General features: G+C 40.6%; 1 protein-coding gene across 12 annotated transcripts in view; it reads left to right on the forward strand.

The window, feature by feature from the left end:
- fam110b (family with sequence similarity 110 member B) overlaps positions 1 to 19,501 on the forward strand; it is a 161,240-nt gene that overhangs the window by 112,637 nt on the left and 29,102 nt on the right. For 2 of the 12 annotated variants that reach the window (XM_068030883.1, XM_068030885.1), the window contains one exon: positions 11,540 to 11,581. The exons of the other annotated variants lie outside the window; for them this stretch is intronic. The gene's annotated coding sequence lies outside the window, so the exon portion shown is untranslated. The remainder of the gene's footprint in view (positions 1 to 11,539; positions 11,582 to 19,501) is intronic. 12 annotated transcript variants of the gene reach the window in all.

The following is a 19,501-nucleotide window of genomic DNA, read 5'->3' on the forward strand; positions in this document are numbered from 1 at the left end:
AGCTATGATCTTATTGAATGGCGGAGCAGGCTAAAGGGGCTGAATGGCCTACTTCTCCTAATTCATATGTTCATGTCCTGGCAACACAGTTATAGTCTTTCATGATATGAGTCTGATCAGCAGAATGAAGGAGGTGGATATATCAGTGGAAACGTTAGGAGCCATCTCACTAATGCTATTCTTGAAATCTAAACTAAAGCACCAGTTTAGAAGCAGTTTAGTATCAGCACTAGACCCATTGTCTCATGTAAGTCGGGTGTTCGAAGCCAAACTGATCTGAAGCAAAAATGAAATAGACGCTTTCCTCCTGGGTATTTCACTACAAGCAGATCATGCCCTGACTCTAATAGGCTTCATTTATACTAATGAATGAAATTTACATTTGTAGTGTAAATGCACTCAAGTTAATGTTCTGAGTTGAGGGCTGTCTGTAATTTGCAACTTGGCTCATTTTAACTGAGCAATGTATTTTCAGTTCTTGTTCAATAATGAGCACCATTTCACAAGCTCATAGAACAGCACAGTACAGGCCCTTCGGCCCACGATGTTGTGCCGAACCTTTAACCTACTCTAAGATCAAACTAACTACCTACCCTTCATTCTACTATCATCCATGTACCTATCCAAGAGTCGCTTAAATGCCCCTAAAGTATCTGCTTCTACTACCACCGCTGGCAGCGCATTCCACGTACCCACCACTCTCTGTGTAAAGAACCTACCTCTGACATCTCCCCGAAATCTTCCTCCAATCACCTTAAAATTATGCCCCCTGGTGATGGCCCTTTCCGCCCTGGGAAAAAGTCTCTGGCTATCCACTCTATCTATGCCTCTCATCATCTTGTACCCCTCTATCAAGCCACCTCTCATCCTTCTTCGCTCTAATGAGAAAAGCCCTAGCTCCCTCATTCTTTCTTCGTAGGACATGCCCTCCAGTCCAGGCAGCATCCTGGTAAATCTCCTCTGCACCCTCTCTAAAGCTTCCACATCCTTCCTATAATGAGGCGACCAGAACTGAACACAATATTCCAAGTGTGGTCGAACCAGGGCCTTATAGAGCTGCAGCATAACCTCGCAGCTCTTAAACTCAATCCCCCTGTTAATGAAAGCCAACACACTGTACTCCTTCTTAACAACCCTATCAACTTGGGTGGCAACTTTGAGCGATCTATGGACATGGACCCCAAGATCCCTCTGTTCCTCCACACTACCAAGAATCCTGTCTTTAAGCCTGTGTTCCGCATTCAAATTCGACCTTCCAAAATGAATCACTTCACACTTTTCCAGGTTGAACTCCATCTGCCACTTCTCAGCCCAGCTCTGCATCCTGTCAATGTCCCGTTGCAACCTACAACAGCCTTCCACACTATCCATAACTCCAGCAACCTTCGTGTCATCGGCAAACTTGCTAACCCAGCCTTCCACTTCCTCATCCAAGTCATTTATAAAAATCACAAAAAGAGCAGAGGTCCCAGAACAGATCCTTGTGGAACACCACTGGTCACCGAGCTCCATGCTGAATACTTTCCATCTACTACCACCCTCTGACTTCTATGGGCCAGCCAATTTTGTATCCAGACAGCCAACTTTCCCTGAATCCCATGCCTCCTTACTTTCTGAATGAGCCTACCATGGGGAACCTTATCAAACGCCTTGCTAAAATCCATATACACCACATCCACTGCTCTTCCTTCATCAATGTGTTTTGTCACATCTTCAAAGAATTCAGTAAGGCTTGTGAGGCATGACCTGCCCCTCTCAAAGCCATGCTGACTGTCTCTAATCAAACCATACTTTTCCAAATAATCATAAATCCTGTCTCTCAGAATCCTCTCCAATAATTTGCCCACTATCGACGTAAGACTGACTGGTCTATAATTCCCAGGGTTATCCCTATTCCCTTTCTTGAACAAGGGAACAACATTTGCCACCCTCCAATCATCCGGTACTACTCCAGTGGACAGTGAAGACACAAAGATCATCGCCAAAGGCGCAGCAATCTCTTCCCTCGCTTCCCGTAATATCCTTGGGTATATCCCGTCTGGCCCCGGGGACTTATCTGTCCTCATGTCTTTCAAAATTTCCAGCACATCTTCCCTCTTAACCTCAACCTGTTCGAGCATATCAGCCTGTTCCACGCTGTCCTCACAAATGACCAGGTCCCTCTCACTAGTGAATACTGAAGCAAAGTATTCATTTAGGACCTCCCCTACCTCCTCCGACTCCAGGCACAAGTTCCCTCCACTATCCCTGATTGGCCCTACCCTCACTCTGGCCATCCTCTTGTTCCTCACATAAGTGTAGAACGCCTTGGGATTTTCCTTAATCCTACCTGCCAAGACTTTTTCATGTCCCCTTCGAGCTCTCCTAAGTCCATTCTTCAGTTCCTTCCTGGCTACCTTGTAACCCTGTAGAGCCCTGCCTGATCCTTGCTTCCTCAACCTTAAGTAAGCTTCCTTCTTCCTCTTGACTAGCTGTTCCACATCTCTTGTCATCCAAGGTTCCTTCACCCTACCATCCCTTCCCTGTCTCATCGGGACAAACCTATCCAGCAGTCGCAGCAAGTGCTCCCTAAACAACCTCCACATTTCTGTCATGCATTTCCCTGAGAACATCTGTTCCCAATTTATGCTCCCCAGTTCCTGCCTAATAGCATTGTAATTCCCCCTCCCCCAATTAAATATTTTCCCATCCCGTCTGCTCCTGTCCCTCTCCATGACTATAGTAAAGGTCAGGGAGTTGTGATCACTATCACCGAAATGCTCTCCCACCGAGAGATCTGCCACCTGGCCTGGTTCGTTGCCAAGCACCAAGTCCAACATAGTCTCCCCTCTAGTCGGCCTATCTACATATTGAGTCAGGAAACCTTCCTGGACACACCTGACAAAAACTGCTCCATCCAAACTATTTGCACTAAGGAGGTTCCAATTCTTTTGTTGTCAGAATTGATGGTGCTTTTATACTGCAAGCAATGGTTTTGTTCCTGCTGTACAGCTGTGCTGTTCTACTGCTGCCTCTGCACCATACTGTACATGGGCAAAGCAGAACACTAAGTGTATGTACTCAAGTGCTTCTGTTGTGTTAATGCAATTTATCAGCACAGTTGAAAAATAAATTCAAAATGTAAAGGCATTTCACTGGATCTTTTTAACCTTTTGATATAAATCTTTAAAATATAGTTTTACGTTGGTTCTTGTGGTATCAGCGCTTGTCAAATTGAAATGTGCCTCAATTTGACAACTTCAGACCACATTTTAATTGTGTGTGTGACAATGCACTGCAAAAATTTTGCAGAATAGCTGGCCTGTTCATCACACTTTTTGTTTGAATAAGAATTTCTCAGACATCAGTGGAACAGTTGCACTTATTAGAAGCTATTATGATTAGGTTTTTCATAGCATGATTTTGCCGTTAAAGGGAAACAGCCTCACAGGAGTGACCACTACTCTTGTGATCGCAAAGTGTATGCTTTGAGTTGCGTAGCAGTCCCTGGTTAACAATTTTGCAATGACGTTGCACACTGAAATTTACATTGATTTCCCAGGATGCCTGTCAAATGTGAAAAACAACACTGGACTATATTGGGAAAAACTACATTGTTAACACAATTTATTGACACTTATTTTGTATATATACAGAAGCAAAAATAGCAACCATATAATAAAATATCACCAATACACCACCAGCTGGATAGTTCCTATTCAGTGAGCTGCTTTTCCTTTTCACATTCCTTAAGTCCTACATAAACTAGAATTTTTTTGGTGAAGATGTTAAAATAGAGTCCTTCTTGCTGTCGGAAGGTTTCAAATCAAATGGCAAATTTCCAATTTATCTACATTTTTGCTTTGAAGCTCACTATCCAACCGATCTTGACAACCAGTCCTAAAATCAGTTCACAAATGGAGCTTCATTTGCTGCCTTAGTGAGGTTCAAATAGCTTTATACTTGTGATCTGGCTGCAAAGTGGTTTCTGTTTCACAGTGCAAAGAGATGGTATAACTCTGCAGTTGGACCCTGATCTTGCTCCAAAGTACATTGGCAAGTTTTAGGAGGTACTTTTTTCCCGTTTGTGGGATGTACGCATTGCTGGCTGGGCTAGCATTTCTTGCCCATCCCGAATTGCCCTTGAGAAGGTGGTGGTGAGCTGCCTTCTTGAACCGCTGCAGTCCATGTGGGGTAGGTACACCCACAGTGCTGTTAGGAAGAGCGTTCCAGGATTTTAACCACATTACTCGGGCTTAACACCTCAGCATACAACTCAAGTGGTGTGTCAAGTTGGTAAAATGCTTGGGCCAGTTGGATCTCCTGGGGACTTTATAACCCTAAACAGAGATTTTCTTGATGTTTGAAAAAGTGGATTATCCCAACCACATTATCAAAACATTCAAAGTTTACAGGCTGTGTACAGAGTTTTGCACATGTTTGTAAGCTTGCTTTTTTCTCCAGCAGCAGTGCAAATTGTGCTGTGCAGCTCGTGATATCATACGAGGAGCACTGTATAACTGCTGCTCAAGCATACAGTCTGCAGTAAACTCTGAATCAACAGGAGTCTTTAAATTAAATAATCTGATCAAATAAATCTGCCTGTTCTCATCTTCGTTGCACCATTTTAACAGCCTCCCTTTTTTGTGAGTTACCTGACCTATTTTCGATATAGATATGAACCTAAAAGGTAAATAAAAATCTACATTTTTCACAGAAGCTTCAGACATTCCACTTTCCTGGTTGAGGTTGCGGGGAAGTAAGAAACAGAAGTCAAATAATATTAGGTTTATTTCCTAGCAACATCATGACTATAATGTGGAAATAGGTGTTCAAGAATTACCTTCACATTGTACTATCTTGATCACTGGGACAAGGTCACCACAGCAGTAGCAACTTTGCTACAAGCCTTTGCAAGGAATTTACTTTTTGTTGGCATGATTATGTTCTAGACAGCTCTGTTTATAGAACTGTTTTACGGGATGCTTCAATTAACAATGTTCCTTTACTTTATTTAACATTCAGGAATGTTTTTAAAATTTTATTGCAGTTTATATTCCATTGTCTTTGAAACTATGAAGGTAAATATAATAACACAATAGGTGGAATCTGTATTTCAACAAGGTCACTGTCAATACTAAGTTAACATTTACTTAATGCTCGTTTTTGTGTGTAGTTTTCCTTAGTTTATGGAAAATAATCTATTTAAAGCTTTGAAAAAATATATAGACACACGATTCCTGCCAAAGTCTCCTGCTATCATTGGCAAGGGCTTCCAATATTTTTGAATTTGTTGCTGTGGCTGCTTCAGTTTTGCACGTAGGAAAGTGGCTGCAAAACAAAATTACATATTTCTAAGATGTGTTTCTTGGGAGACTGGGTCTTGGCAGCGTTAGATATATCAAGCTGTTGTATTGGTTCCATTGGTTTTAGGTAAACTCCAAAACCTGCAGTAGTTACAGAAGCTCCTTCTCTGATGAAACTAACTTTCATTTTACTTTTCAAAATTTTTTTCTAATAGTTTGTAATACACATAAGTTGCTTTTCATGTTTGCTGGATAACTTCATTTTAGCAAATGGTTCAATCTTCATTTAGACTACATTTCATTTTCAGTAGAACTTCAGAAAGTTTTCATTCATCTAGTAATACATTTCTGCTCACCTGCAAGCTTACTTATTTTAATGTGTTATTACATTGCACACAAGAAATAGGAGCAGGAATAGGCCATACAGTGCCCTGAGCCTGCTCCGCCATTCAATAATATGATGGCTGATCTCACCTTGGCCTCAACGCCACCTTCCTGCCTGTTCCCACAGCCTTGACTGATCTACAGTTCAAAAATCTATCTATCTCAGCCTTGAATTTATTCAATGACTCACCCTCCAGGTGGAGAATACCAAAATGCATGTCTCTGAGAGAAACAAATTCCTCCTCAATTCCATCTTAAATGGGTGACCCCTTATTCTGTAACTATGACCCTAGTTCGAGATTTCCCCAAGAAGGGAAACATCCTCTCTGCAGCTACCCTGTCAAGCCCCCTCAGAATCTTATGTTTCAATAAGATCACCCCTCATTCTTCTAAACTCCAATGAGTATAGGCCCAACCTGCTGAACCTTTCCTCATAAGACAGCCCCTTTATCCCAGGATCAACCTAGTGAAACTTTACTGAACTGCCTCCAATGCATGTATCCCTCCTTCAATAAGGAGACCAAAACTGTACGCAGTACTCTAAGTGTAGTCTCAACAACCCCCTGTATAGCTGCAGCAAGACTTTGCTACTTTTATACTCCATCCCCCTTGCAATAAAAGCCAACATTCCATTTGCCTTCCTAATTACTTGCTGTACCTGCATGCTAACTTTTTGTGTTTCATGTACAAGGACACCCAGATCCCTCTCTACTGCAGTACTTTCTGCAGTGTCTCTGCATTTAAATACTATTTCGATTTTCTAATCTTCCTACCAAAGTGGATAACCTCACATTTTCCCACATATACGCCATCTGCCAAATTCTTTCCCCACTCACTTAAACTATCTGTATGTCTCTTTGCAGACTGTGTTTTTCGGACAGCTTACTTTCCCACCTATCTTTGTATCGTCAGCAAATTTGGCTACAATACACTCAGTCCCTTCAGTCAAGTCGTGAATATAGATTGTAACTAGTGGAGGCCCCAGCACTGATCCCTGTGGCACCCCAATTGTTACAGTTTGACAAACTGAAAATGCCCCATTTATCCTGACTCTGTTTCTTGTTAGTTAGTCAATCCTCTATCCATGCTAATATATTGCCCCCAATACCATGAGTTCTTATCCTATGCAGTAATCTTGTATATGCCACCTTATTGAATGTCTTTTGGAAATCCACATACACTACATCTACTGTTTCCCCTTAACCACCCTGCTCATTACATCCTCAAAGAACTCTAATAAGTTTTTCAAACGCTATTTCCTTTTCATAAAACTATGTTGACTCTGCCTGATTGTATTATGATTTTCCAAATGTCCTGCTATTACTTCCTTAATAACGGCTTCCAACATTTTCCCAATGACAAATATTAGGCTAACTGGCCTATAGTTTTCTGCTTTCTGTCTCGCTCCTTTCTTTAGGGGCATTTTTCCAATCTGCTGGGACATTTCCAGAATTCTAGAGAATTTTGGAAGATTTACAACCAATACATCCACTATCTCTGCAGCCACTTCTTTTAAACCCTAGGATGCAGGCCTTTGGGTCCAGGGGACTTGTCAGCCTTTAGTCCCATAAGTTTTCCTAGTACTTTTTCTCTAGTGATTGTTTTAAGTTCCTCCCTCCCTTTTGCCCCCAGATATTCTACTATTTTTGGGATGCTTTTAGTGTCTTCTACTGTGAAGGCAGATACAAAATATTTGTTCAAAGTTCTGTCATTTCCTTGTTTCCATTATTAATTCCCCAGTCTCATGCTCTGAGGAATCAATGTTTACTTTAGCTACTTGCTTCCTTTTTATATACTTGTAGAAGCTGTTACTCTCTTTTTGTATTTATTGCTAGCTTACTCTCATGATCTGTTTTCTCCCTCTTTTTGTTTTAGTCATGCTTTGCTGGTTTCTAAAATTTTCCTAATCTTCTGACCTACCACCAGTCTTCACAACATTGTGTACCTTTTCTTTCAATTTGATACCATCCTTAACTTTCTTAGTTCATCCTTCTTGTCAAGACTTTCTCAATGAAATATATTTCAAACAGCCTCATTTGTAATATCTAATTAATTAATTAGACTTAATTTACTGATTGTGAGTATTGCCTGCATTAAAAAAGTGTACTCAGAAAGGAACCTAACACTGGCTGTGTTGAATTTAGTTTATTGTCCTACTCCTTCAATACTCTGCTGCAAATATAGTACAACAACCCTTGCAGGAGTGCCGGTAACTTCCATCAGAGGAGTGTTTCATTAGATTATATCTAATTTAGCTACCATTTTACAGGGTTAGTGGTTGGATGACAATTGTCCAAATGTGTCATTGTAAAATAGATGCTTCAAACTATTGATACTTGTACTCGTGCCACCGAGATGTTTGTTACTTTTGCATCTTATTTCACTACTCTTTGACAATGCATTCTGAGCAGACTATTTTTATCTACCCTTCTCAGGCAAGAGCATTAACCAATCTAGATATCAGGAGTGTAAGTAGATGCTCCACTGAACACCTTTTCCATATGCATGAAAAATGCATTTAATATGAATGGTTTGTGAATGTATAGTTTACTGCAAGCCTTGACACTGCTGATCAGCCCCAAGTAACAGATGAACAATAATGCTTCTCTTTGCACCTTAGCCTAAATAGCACTAACCACTATCTAGAAAGAGGTGATTTCTTAACTTAGATTTCATTTGTAATAGGAGGCTATGTAGCATTCATGGTGCAGTCTCTTATGATTCAGATGGAGTTCTGTTAAATTTAACAGACAATGGGATATTTGAGTGTGGAAGTAACATTGCAAGATAGAAGTAGCATTTGTTTTCATTTTAAAGTCTGTCCAGATTAGAATTTGCCTGTACATGTGGTCAGAGTATTGCGATTTGATCCCTAAGGAGACATTATTCCAGTTGTGCCTTATTTTCAATAGGGGTCTTCATTTCTGTGTCAGATCTACAGGGACTTGATCTGCTCTTTTCATACATATATCTGCACAAAAAAAAACAATGCTTATTTTTAAAATGTTCCATAATGTATACATATGACCTAAGCTAACACCAGGAAGTGCTGACATTAATTAATAATCTTTGCTGTGGCTGAAACTTGATGACCCATGCTTAATGCATTGATTGTGATCTGTTATGCAGGGATTTTGTAAGATCAATGCCATATATAGCTTCCTAAAATATGTCCTGTCTGTGTACAATGGGAAACAGCGCAAGAACTCATGCGCAGTATTTGCTCAGATATTGTTTATTTATCTTATAGGTTTGTTTAATTTGGGATTTTGTGTATTTATTGTGTTTCCTGCCCAAACTGAGAAAACCAAAGGTATTTATTCTGTTGGATTGTCTTAATTTATTATACCGCTTGAAGAATTTGAACATCAACATGCAGACAGTGTTTAAGTTATGATTTGTTTTTAAACTGAAGGAACAACTTTTTTTCCATGGCACCTTTCACGTCCTCCGGGCGTGCCAAAGCGATTATAGCCAATTAAGTACATACGAAGTGTAGTCACTGTTGCAATTTAGGAAAATACAGCAACACATCTGCACACAGCAAGGTAGGACATACCACAATGAGATAAATGTCCATATTAGCTGCTGTTGGCATTGGTTCAGGAATAAATGTTGGCCAGGGCACCAGGTGAACTCTGAAAATTCATTCTGAAAAATAGCAAGAGATTATCCCGCATTTTGCTGGGGCGAAGCAGCTGTACTGACCAGCACTTGGTCAAGGATAGAAACAGCAGTAAAGCAACAAAATTTTCTGTCCTGAGGGGTCGCAAAGTCAGTTCCCAACAGAGGCAACTTAGAGCAAAGCTGGAAATCAAGATATAATAGGCAGATTAGAACAGGGGCTGATAAACTTAAAGATCCACTCACCCAGTATATTCTCCAACTCACTGATTAATGCCATGGGATATATTAATCAAAAATAAAAATATGTTCTTTTCACTGAATTATCCAGTTTACTCCTTAAGTAAAACATTTAACTTAACTGTATTGCTTGGGATGAGTTTTTCTGGTTTGTAGAGGTCCAATGTTTGCACCAGAAGTGAGCTCCCTAATTTTCCCTACATTCTGATGAAAGGTCCCTGACCTGAAACCTTAACTCAGCTTCTCTCTCCACAGATGCTACCAGACCTGCTGAGTATTTCCAGCACTTTCTGTTTTTATTTCAGGTTTCCAGCATCTGCAGTATTTTGCTTTTATTTACCTTAATTTTCCATAATGGATCAAGGGAGAGTAAAAAAAAAAAAAATACCTTTTCCCATCATCCAAATAACTGAGGAAAAAATGTTTTGGAGAGGGAGAAGGAAAGAATAAGCAAAAAAGAAAATGTACAGCTGAAACAAATAATGCATGTTCACCATGGGTGTTGCAACAATGTTTTTATATAATAGAGTAATTATGCAGAAGGGCTTTAGTTTGCAGACTGGTTTGTTTTCTTGCAATTTTTCAAGTGGTTTGCTTCTTTCCTTTCATTTGTTTCATGGTTTCTATTTTATTTTTCTGTTTATTTATGTCTCGATTTACTTTTTAACAGCCATAGAATTTTTTTTCATCCATTTTTTTATTATCCTTATTGAAGTTTTTTTAGCTTTATTATTTTTCGACATTGATTCAGGTGAACTTTGGGTACAGTATTTCATCTTGTTGCAGTATCCAGTGAGGAGTATAGGTATGCTGGAGGTGAGTAGATTGGGGGACTGGGAAGAAGCTGTGAGAGGTGTTGAACATGCAAGAGGGGAGCCCAGGGAGGGGGGGTGGTGAACAATGGTAAGCAGAAGTTGGCTAACTGAGTAAATAGGATGGGTGAGAAGCTGCAAGTGGTGCAGCAAGGGAAGTGGGCAGTCAGTAGGGAGGTGAGACACTGCAGAGAAGGTAGCGAACAGTTTGGAGAGGATAGAGGCCAGCAGGGGAGAGGAAGAGAATTGGGTAGTTGACTTGAAAAGACAGTACAGAGGGGAGTAGTAGGCTGGGAATAGTAGTGAGGTGGGCAGGAGAGGTCAGTGGCTGGTAAGGTAGACAGTGGGATTCTTTGTGGGGCAGCTGGCAGAGGTAGTGAGCCGACATGTGCTTAGGTAGGCAGGCAACAAAAAAAGGAAATGCTGACAAATACTGGGCAAATCACCACAGTGCTGGGAGGTGTGACTAGCAGCTGATTCACTATTGCCTATTAAAGATAATAGATAACATTAATATTGTGTTTGGTGTTCGCAGTGAATTGTATGAAATTGTTAGCTTTGTGTCAGCCATGTGGAGTATTGCTCCAATTGATTTGTTGAATCAGGAGCAGGGTTAACCTCAGAAACTGCACTCGAGCTCCCGGATCACCTGTGAGCAATGTCACAGGAGATCTATGGGTTTGCTATGAATTCATTAGAATTGTTAGCTGTGTCTCCAATTTGTTACACAATCATTATCTGCACTTTCATTAAAGTCTTCTCTGTAGAAATGTCACTCGTTTGAAAGTCTTTCTCTAGTGAACCGTCACAAAGCATTTGAATTTTACTTAATTTCCCCCAACCATTTAGTCATTTGACTTGGAAAAGATGGAAATGATCTGACAAGAAGGCATTGCTGGTGTTTTGCACTACAAAGACTCATTGGTAGCTTTAATTACAATTTTGTTTCACTGAATTGCTGCAAGAATAAATCTTAACAGCAAATGTAGATTTTAAAGTAGCAGATATTCATATCTGTAACAGTTTGGCCTTGAAATTACACTGAAATTAATTCACTTCAAAAGGAGAGTACTTCCATTGAAATGCCAAAAAATTTCATTAAAGCAGATTAAACGATCATATGTTAATATTTAATTTAAGCCCTTTATCTCTTCGCAGCGCCACTTAAATTTCATTTTTTTTATATATCCTCAGTACACTTGTTTCCTGATTAATCTGTGGTGTTGAGTTGAGCAGGTAAGCACAGTAAGATTATGACCATTACCTTTGTGTTTTCTGCAGTTGCCTTTTTGTAATGATTCCCCTGCACCACATTAACAATCAATCTCACTAGTTGACAAGATTATTTGGCTTCTGATTTCAATATTCACATAGGTTAAGTCCTAGTTGTGTTGTGTGTTTTTTTTTGTGGAATTGCATACACTATACCCTTCTGTCATTACCCATTTCTCCAAGAATATGTTTATTGGTCTTGAGAGAGATGTACAAGATATTTGCTAATTGGTTGGAAAAATTTATAAAAACAGACTGTATTAAATGTACGGCAGTAATCACTTTGCTCCATCACTTGGCCAGTGTTTATCAGCAAGTATATGAGCTGAGCGTGTGCTGTAATCACATGAGGTGGGCAATCAAAACTGTTCTCGCATTGGCATTGACCAAACGACTTAATGTATTGCTATGGTCATGCTTCATGAACCTTTTGGCTGAAATAACCCAGAATGTTAGTCACACAAACTATTATTACATAAGACTCTGAACAAATTACTAAACCTGAGACCGAGAGAGAGAGGAGCACAGCGGGAGCAGAGGTTTAAAAAGCGCAGCAAAAGCCCAGAGTCGGAGACAGACCGAGAGAGAGAGGAGCACAGCAGGAGCGGAGGTTTAAAAAGCGCAGCAAAAGCCCAGAGTCGGAGACCGAGAGAGAGAGGAGCACAGAGGGAGTGGAGCAGGGAAAAAATGAAAAGTGACATCACAAGCAACAGAGAGAGCAGGGAAACAGAGAGCCGCTGGGGTGAGTATACAGGGAAGCTTTTAATTTAATTTAATTTAAATCAAACAAAGCATCAAACATCACAGGCAAGCAGGTCAGTGATTGGTTTGGGAAGAAGCTACCTGTTTGGTGAGTATCTGGTAAGGGATTAAGGTCCATTCTAATCCTAACATTTAAAATAGTAAAGGAACTAGTGGTAAGCTTAATAAAATATATTTTTTTTAAAAAAGCAAATAAAATGAATAATTGAATAAAATAATTTAGTTAATTAAAACACATTAAGGATGGCAGGACAGGTGATGTGTCACAGCTGCAACGTGCGGGAGCTCCTGGAAGCCAGTGTGATCCAGGGCAAACACGTCTGCAGTAAGTGTTTGCGGCTCGAAGAGCTTCTGCTCAGAGTCATTGAACTAGAGTCCGAGCTGCATACGCTGCGACACATCAGGGAGGGGGAAAGTTACCTGGACATTTTGTACCAGGAGGCAGTCTTAGGACTGCCTTAGGATAGGGTCTTCTAATTTGGTCAGAGACAGGAGAATGTGGCTGCAGCTGAGGCAGGTAAAGGGACCCAGAGGGCAGGAGTGCAGGAGCCTCAGCCTTTGTGATTGTCCAACAGGTTTGAGGTTCTTTCAGCTTGTTTGGATGAGAGTGGGGACTACAGGTTGGATGAGCAGCCTGACCATGGCACCATGGTACAGGAAGCCAATCAAGTGGAGGGAGAAAAAAGTAATGTCGTGGTAGTCGTGGACAGTATAGTTAGGGGAATTGACACTGTTATGTGCAGCAAAGAGTGAGAATCCAGACAACTGTGTTGCCTGCTCGGTGCCAGGGTTCGGGACGTCTGCTCAGGGCTGGAGAGGAGCTTGCAGTGGGAGGGGGAGGAACCAGTCGTTGTCGTCTATGCAGGTACCAATGAGATAGGCAGGACAAGGAAAGAGGTTCTGCATAGTCAGCATGAGGAACTAGGCGCCAAATTAAGAAGCAGAATCTCTGGATTATTACCTGAGCCACATGCAAATTGGCATAGGGCAAATAAGATTAGAGAAATTAATGCCTGGCTCAAAGACTGTGTGGTGGAAGTGGGTTCCGGTTCGTGGGCAACTCGCACCAATACTGGGGAAAGTGATGGCTGTACCGTTGGGACGGACTACACCTGATCCATGCTGGGGCAGGTGTTCTAGTGAGCTGCATAACTAGCTAAGTAAAGAGAGTTTGAAACTGAATAGTGGAGGCAAGGGATCAAATTTGGGAAGATATGGTAAATCAAGTAGTAGAGACAAGGCAAGAGAGAAAGGTATTAATATGGGAAATGATAGACTGACGGGAAATGATAGACTGACAGGAAAGGAAAGAGCAGACAAATCTAGGAGTACATCAACAGATAAGGCTAAAGGTTACAAAAGTAATAAAAGGACAAAACTAAAGGCTCTGTATCTGAATGTATGTAGCATTCAAAACAAAACAGATGAACTGAGAGCGCAAATAGAAGTAAATAAATATGATCTGATAGCCATTACAGCGACATGACTGCAGGCCGACATAGATTGGGACTTGAATATTGAAGGGTACATGGCATTTAGGAAGGACAGGAAGCTAAGAAAAGTTGAGGGTTAACTCTGTTATTTAATGATGGTATTAGCGCAATAGAGAGAGATGACTTAAGTTCAGGAGACAAGGATGTAGAAGCAGTTTGGGTAGAGATGAGAAATCATAAAAGGCAAGAAGTCACTTGTGGGAGTGGTGTACAGGCCACCTAGCATTAACCACACTGTAGGAGGGGTATAAAGGAAGAAATATGGCAGCTTGTCAGAAAGGTACAGCGATAATTATGGGGGGTTTTAACCGACATATAGACTGGAAAAATCAGGTGGTCAGAGGTAGCCTAGATAAGTACATAAAATGTTTCTGGGATAATTTCTTGGAACAATACGTTCTGGAGCCAACCAGAGAGCAGGCTATACTAGACCTGGTATTGTGCAACGAGATAGGATTAATTAATGACTTCATAGTTAAGCAGCTATCATAATATGATTGAATTTTATATTCAGTTTGAGAGATAGAAGAGTGGGTCCAAGACTAGTATTTTAAACTTAAATAAGGGAAATTATGCGGGCATGAAAGCAGAGCTAGCTAAAGTGAACTGGCAAATCGGGTTAAAGAATAGGTCAATAGAGATACAGTGGCAGACATTTAAGGGGATATTTCAGAATACATAAAATAGATACAATTCAACAAGGAAGAAAAATTCCAAGGGTGGGACCCTCCATCCGTGGTTAACTAAAACAGTTAAAGATAGTATCAAACTTAAAGAAAAAGCCTATAATTGTGCAAAGGTGGGAGGCAGGTCAGAAGATTGGACAGAATATATAAAAAAAAAACAAAGAACATAACATAAGAACTAGGAGCAAGAGTAGGCCGTCCGGCCCCTTGAGCCTGCTCCGCCATTCAATAAGATCATGGCTGATCTTTTCGTGGACTCAGATCCACTTACCCGCTCTCTCACCGTATCCCTTAATTCCTTTATTGTTCAAATAGATATCTACCTTAGCTTTAAAAACGTTTACTGAAGTAGCGTCAACTACTTCACTGGGCAAGGAATTCCATTGATTAACAACCCTCTGGGTGAAGAAGCTCCTTCTCAATTCAGTCCTAAATCTGCTCCCTCTAATCTTGAGGCTATGCCCTCTTGTCCTAGCTTCACCTGCCAGTGGAAACATCCTCTCTACTTGTATCTTATCTATTCCCTTCATAATTTTATATGTTTCTATAAGATCCCCCCTCATTCTTCTGAATTCCAATGAATATAATCCCAATCTACTCAGCCTCTCCTCATAAGCCAACCCCCTCAACTCCGGAATCAACCTAGTGAACCTCCTCTGCACCCACTCCAGTGCCAGTACATCCTTTCTCAAGTAAGGACACCAAAACTGCACACAGTACTCCAGGTGCAGCCTCACCAGTACCTTATACAGCTGCAACATAACCTCTCTGCTTTTAAACTCAATCCCTTTAGCAATGAAGGACAAAATTCCATTTGCCTTCCTAATTACTTGCTGTACCAGCAGACCAACCTTCTGCGATTCATGCACAAGGACGCCCAAGTCCCTCTGCATAGCAGCATGCTGCAACTTTTTACCATTCAAGTAATAATCCTTTTTATTGTTACTCCTACCGAAATGAATGACTTCACATTTATTAACATTGTATTCCATCTGCCAGACCTTTGCTGACTCAATGTATCTATGTTCCTCTGCAAAGTTTCACAGTCATCTGCACACTTTGCTCTGCCACTCATCTTAGTGTCATCTGCAAACTTTGACACCCTACACGTGGTCCCCAACTCCAAATCATCTATATAAATTGTAAATAATTGCGGTCCCAACACCGATCCCTGAGGCACACCACTAGTGACTGCCAACCAGAATAGCACTCATTTATCCCCACTCTCTGCTTCCTGTTAGTCAACCAATCCTCTATCCATGCTAATACTTTACCCCTAACGCCATGCATCCTTATCTTATGCAGCAGCCTCTTGTGCGGCACCTTGTCGAAGGCCTTTTGGAAATCTAGGTACACCACATCCACTGGGTCCCCATTGTCCACCTTGCTCGTAAAGTCTTCATAGAATTCCAAAAGATTTGTCAAGCATGACCTGCCCTTCATGAACCCATGCTGCGTCTGCCCAACGGGACAATTTCTATCGAGATGCCCTGCTATTACTTCCTTGATAATAGACTCAAGCATCTTCCCCACTACAGAGGTTAAGCTAACCGGTCTATAATTCCCCATCTTTTGTCTACCTCCCTTTTTAAACAGTGGCGTCACATCTGCTTTCCAATCTGCTGGGACTACCCCAGAGTCCAGCGAATTTTGGAAAATTACCGCCAGTGCACCTGCGATTTCTCCCGCCATCTCTTTTAGTACCCTGGGATGCATTCCATCAGGGCCAGGAGACTTATCAATCCTTAGCTCCATTAGCTTGCCCAACACTACCTCTTCCGTAATAATGATTGTTTCCAGGTCCTCACCTACGTTCGTCTCTTTGTCAATTACTGGCATGTTATTCGTGTCCTCCACTGTGAAGACCGATACAAAATACCTGTTCAATGCCTCGGCCATTTCATCATATCCCATAACTAAATTCCCCTTCTCATCCTCTAAAGGACCAACGTTTACTTTAGCCACTCTTTTTCGTTTTATATATTTATAGAAACTTTTGCTATCTGTCTTTAGAATGACTAAAAGATTGATAAGGAAGGTAAAATTAGAGTATGAGAGAAAGCTAGCTAGAAATATAAGGACAGATAGTAAGAGTTGCTATAGATATTTAAAAAAGAAACGAGTTAACAAAGTGAGCGTTGGTCCAATAGAAAGTGAGTCTATGGAATGGTAATAATGGATAATAAAGAGATGGCAAATGAATTGAACAGATATTTTGCATCGGTCTTCACTTAAGGATACAAGTAACATTCCAGTATGTAAGTTAGGAAATGGAAGGGAGGGAGGAACTCAAGAAAATTACAATCACCAGGGAAGTGGTACTGAACAAATTGTTGGGCTGACAAGTCCCTGGGTCCTGATGGACTTCATCCTTGGATGTTAAAAGAAGTGGCTAATGAGATAGTTGATGCGCTAGTTTTAATTTTGCAAAATTCCCTAGATCCGGGGAAGGTTCCGTTAGATCGGAAAATAGTGAATGTAACTCCTTTCTTTAAAAAGGGACGGAGACAGAAAGCAGGGAACTACTGGCCAGTTAGCTTAACATCTGTCTTATGGAAAATGTTAGAAGCTATTATTAAAGCACTTAGAAAAATTCAAGGGAATCAGGCAGAGTCAACATGGGGTTTTCTGAAAGAGAAATCATGTTTAACCAATTTATTGGAGTTCTTTGTGGGAGTTACATGTGCTGTGGTAAAGGCGAACCGGTGAATGTATTGTACTTATATTTCCAGAAGGCATTTGATAAGGTGCCACATCAAAGGTTATTGCAGAAAATAAAGGGTCGTGGTGTAGGGGGTAACCTATTGGCATGGATAGAAGATTGGCTAGCTAACAAGAACCAGAAAGTAGGCATAAATGGGTCATTTCTGGTTGGCAAGATGTAACGAGTGGTGTACCACAGGGATCAGTGCTGGGGCCTCAACTTTTTACAATTTGTACAAATGACTTAGATGAAGGGACCGAAGGTATGGTTGCTAAATTTGGCTGATGAGACAAAGGTAGGAAAGTAACTTGTGAAGAGGACATAAGGGGGCTATAAAGGGATATGCTGAGGTTAAGTGAGTGGGCAAAGACCTGGCAAATGGAATATAATGTGGGAAATTGTAAAATTGTACCCTTTGACTGGAAGAATAAAAAAGAAGCATATTATCTAAATGGTGAGAGATTGCAGAGCTCTGAGATGCGAAGGGATCTGGGTGTCCTCGTGCATGAATCGCAAAAGGTTAGTTTGCAGGTACAGCACATAATTAGGAAAGCTAACAGAATGTTACTGTTTATCGCGAGGGAAATTGAATACAAAAGTAGGAAGGTTATGCTTCAGCTATACAGGGCATTGGTGAGACCACATCTGGAATACTGTGTACAGTATTGGTCTCCTTATTTAAGGAAGGATGTAAATGTATTGGAGGCAATATAGAGAAGGTTTACTAGACTAATACCTGGAATGGGAGGGCTGTCTTACGAGGAAAGATTGGACTGGCTAGGCTTTTATCCACTGGAATTTAGAAGAGTAAGAGGTGACTTGATTGAAACATAGAAGATCCTGAGAGGTCTTGACAGGGTGGATGTGGAAAGGATGTTTCCCCTTGTGGGAGAATCTCAAACTAGGGGTCACTGTTTTAAAAATAAGGAGTTGCCCATTTAAAACACAGATGAGGAGGAATTTTTTCTCGCAGAGGGTCGTGAGTCTTTGGAATTTTCTTTCTCAAAAGGTGGTGGAAGCAGAGTCTTTGTATATTTTTAAGGCAGAGGTAGATTGATTCTTGATAAGCAAGGGTGTGGAAGGTTATCGGGGGTAGGTGGAAATGTGGAGTAATCAGTTCAGCCATGAGCTTATTGAATGGCAGAGCAGGCTCGAAGAGCCGAGTGGCCTACTCCTGCTCCTAGTTCTTATGTTCTAAATGCAAGCCATTAGAATATCTGTCTTTTTTACTCAGGTAATTGCTTCTGTATTTGTGTGCACTGGTGTTTCTTTTCAACAACTTTGCATGTCAAACTCATAAGTTGTAACTGTTGTCTGGAAAATTCATGTAGACATTGAGCCCTCTAAGGTACACCCCGTTCCCCATTATTCAAGCCCTCTCTCCCTGCCCTGTACGCAGCTTTTAACACTTTACACACAGGTGCCTTTTATTTACAATGAAAATTAAATAACCAATTCACTCTCCTGTTATGTAATGGCTAAATTTACTGAAATATATGTTTTTCCCACTCTGTCAGCTTCTCTTACATCTACAGAGCATTCATTTAAATCTGAGGAAATGTATGCAAAATGTATGTGATATTTAGCACATTTTAATTGTTTCAGCTTTGTATGTATAAGGAGAGCATAGCAATTGCTGCTGGTGCACTTGAGTTTTTAACCCTGTTGGTGTGAAACAGTCTCGAAGAACAATTGAATCTAGTTATTGGGATTTGGGGAATGCATTTCATGTCGTGGGGAAAACAATGAATTATGCTACATATCCAAAATTACAATTCTGTGTGTTTGCCTTTTTAAAAAATTGATAAATACCATGCAGATAACCGTACATTTGTTTTTAAATGGCAAAATAGTCAATTCAGATTATCTTGGGCACAGTGGCCAGCAGGCACAACAGTTTGGAAATTTGTTGCCTTTGGTTATATTCTCCTCAGTTCTCTTTCTCCATCCGTGGTATTAATGTTATGGTATTGAGTTATTTTGAGTACCTTGGGATGTTTCTTAATGGTGCTAACAAATGTAAGTTATTGCTGTTATTGAGAATTTAACATACCACTGTAACTCTGCATATTTTTGACAGGTTACATTGGAAGTGGAATCCTAAATTATTCAAGCAATGAAAGTGGGACTTTTCATGCTGCCTTATGCAGTGTGTAATTCAGGATCTTGGCGTATAACACTCTTCAAGTTTTTTTTAGGAGTCGAATCATCAGTTAAGTGTATGTGCCATGCCCATAGT

This window comes from Heterodontus francisci, chromosome 5 (genome assembly GCF_036365525.1).
Source record: "Heterodontus francisci isolate sHetFra1 chromosome 5, sHetFra1.hap1, whole genome shotgun sequence".
In the NCBI taxonomy this organism is placed as follows: Eukaryota; Metazoa; Chordata; class Chondrichthyes; order Heterodontiformes; family Heterodontidae; genus Heterodontus; species Heterodontus francisci.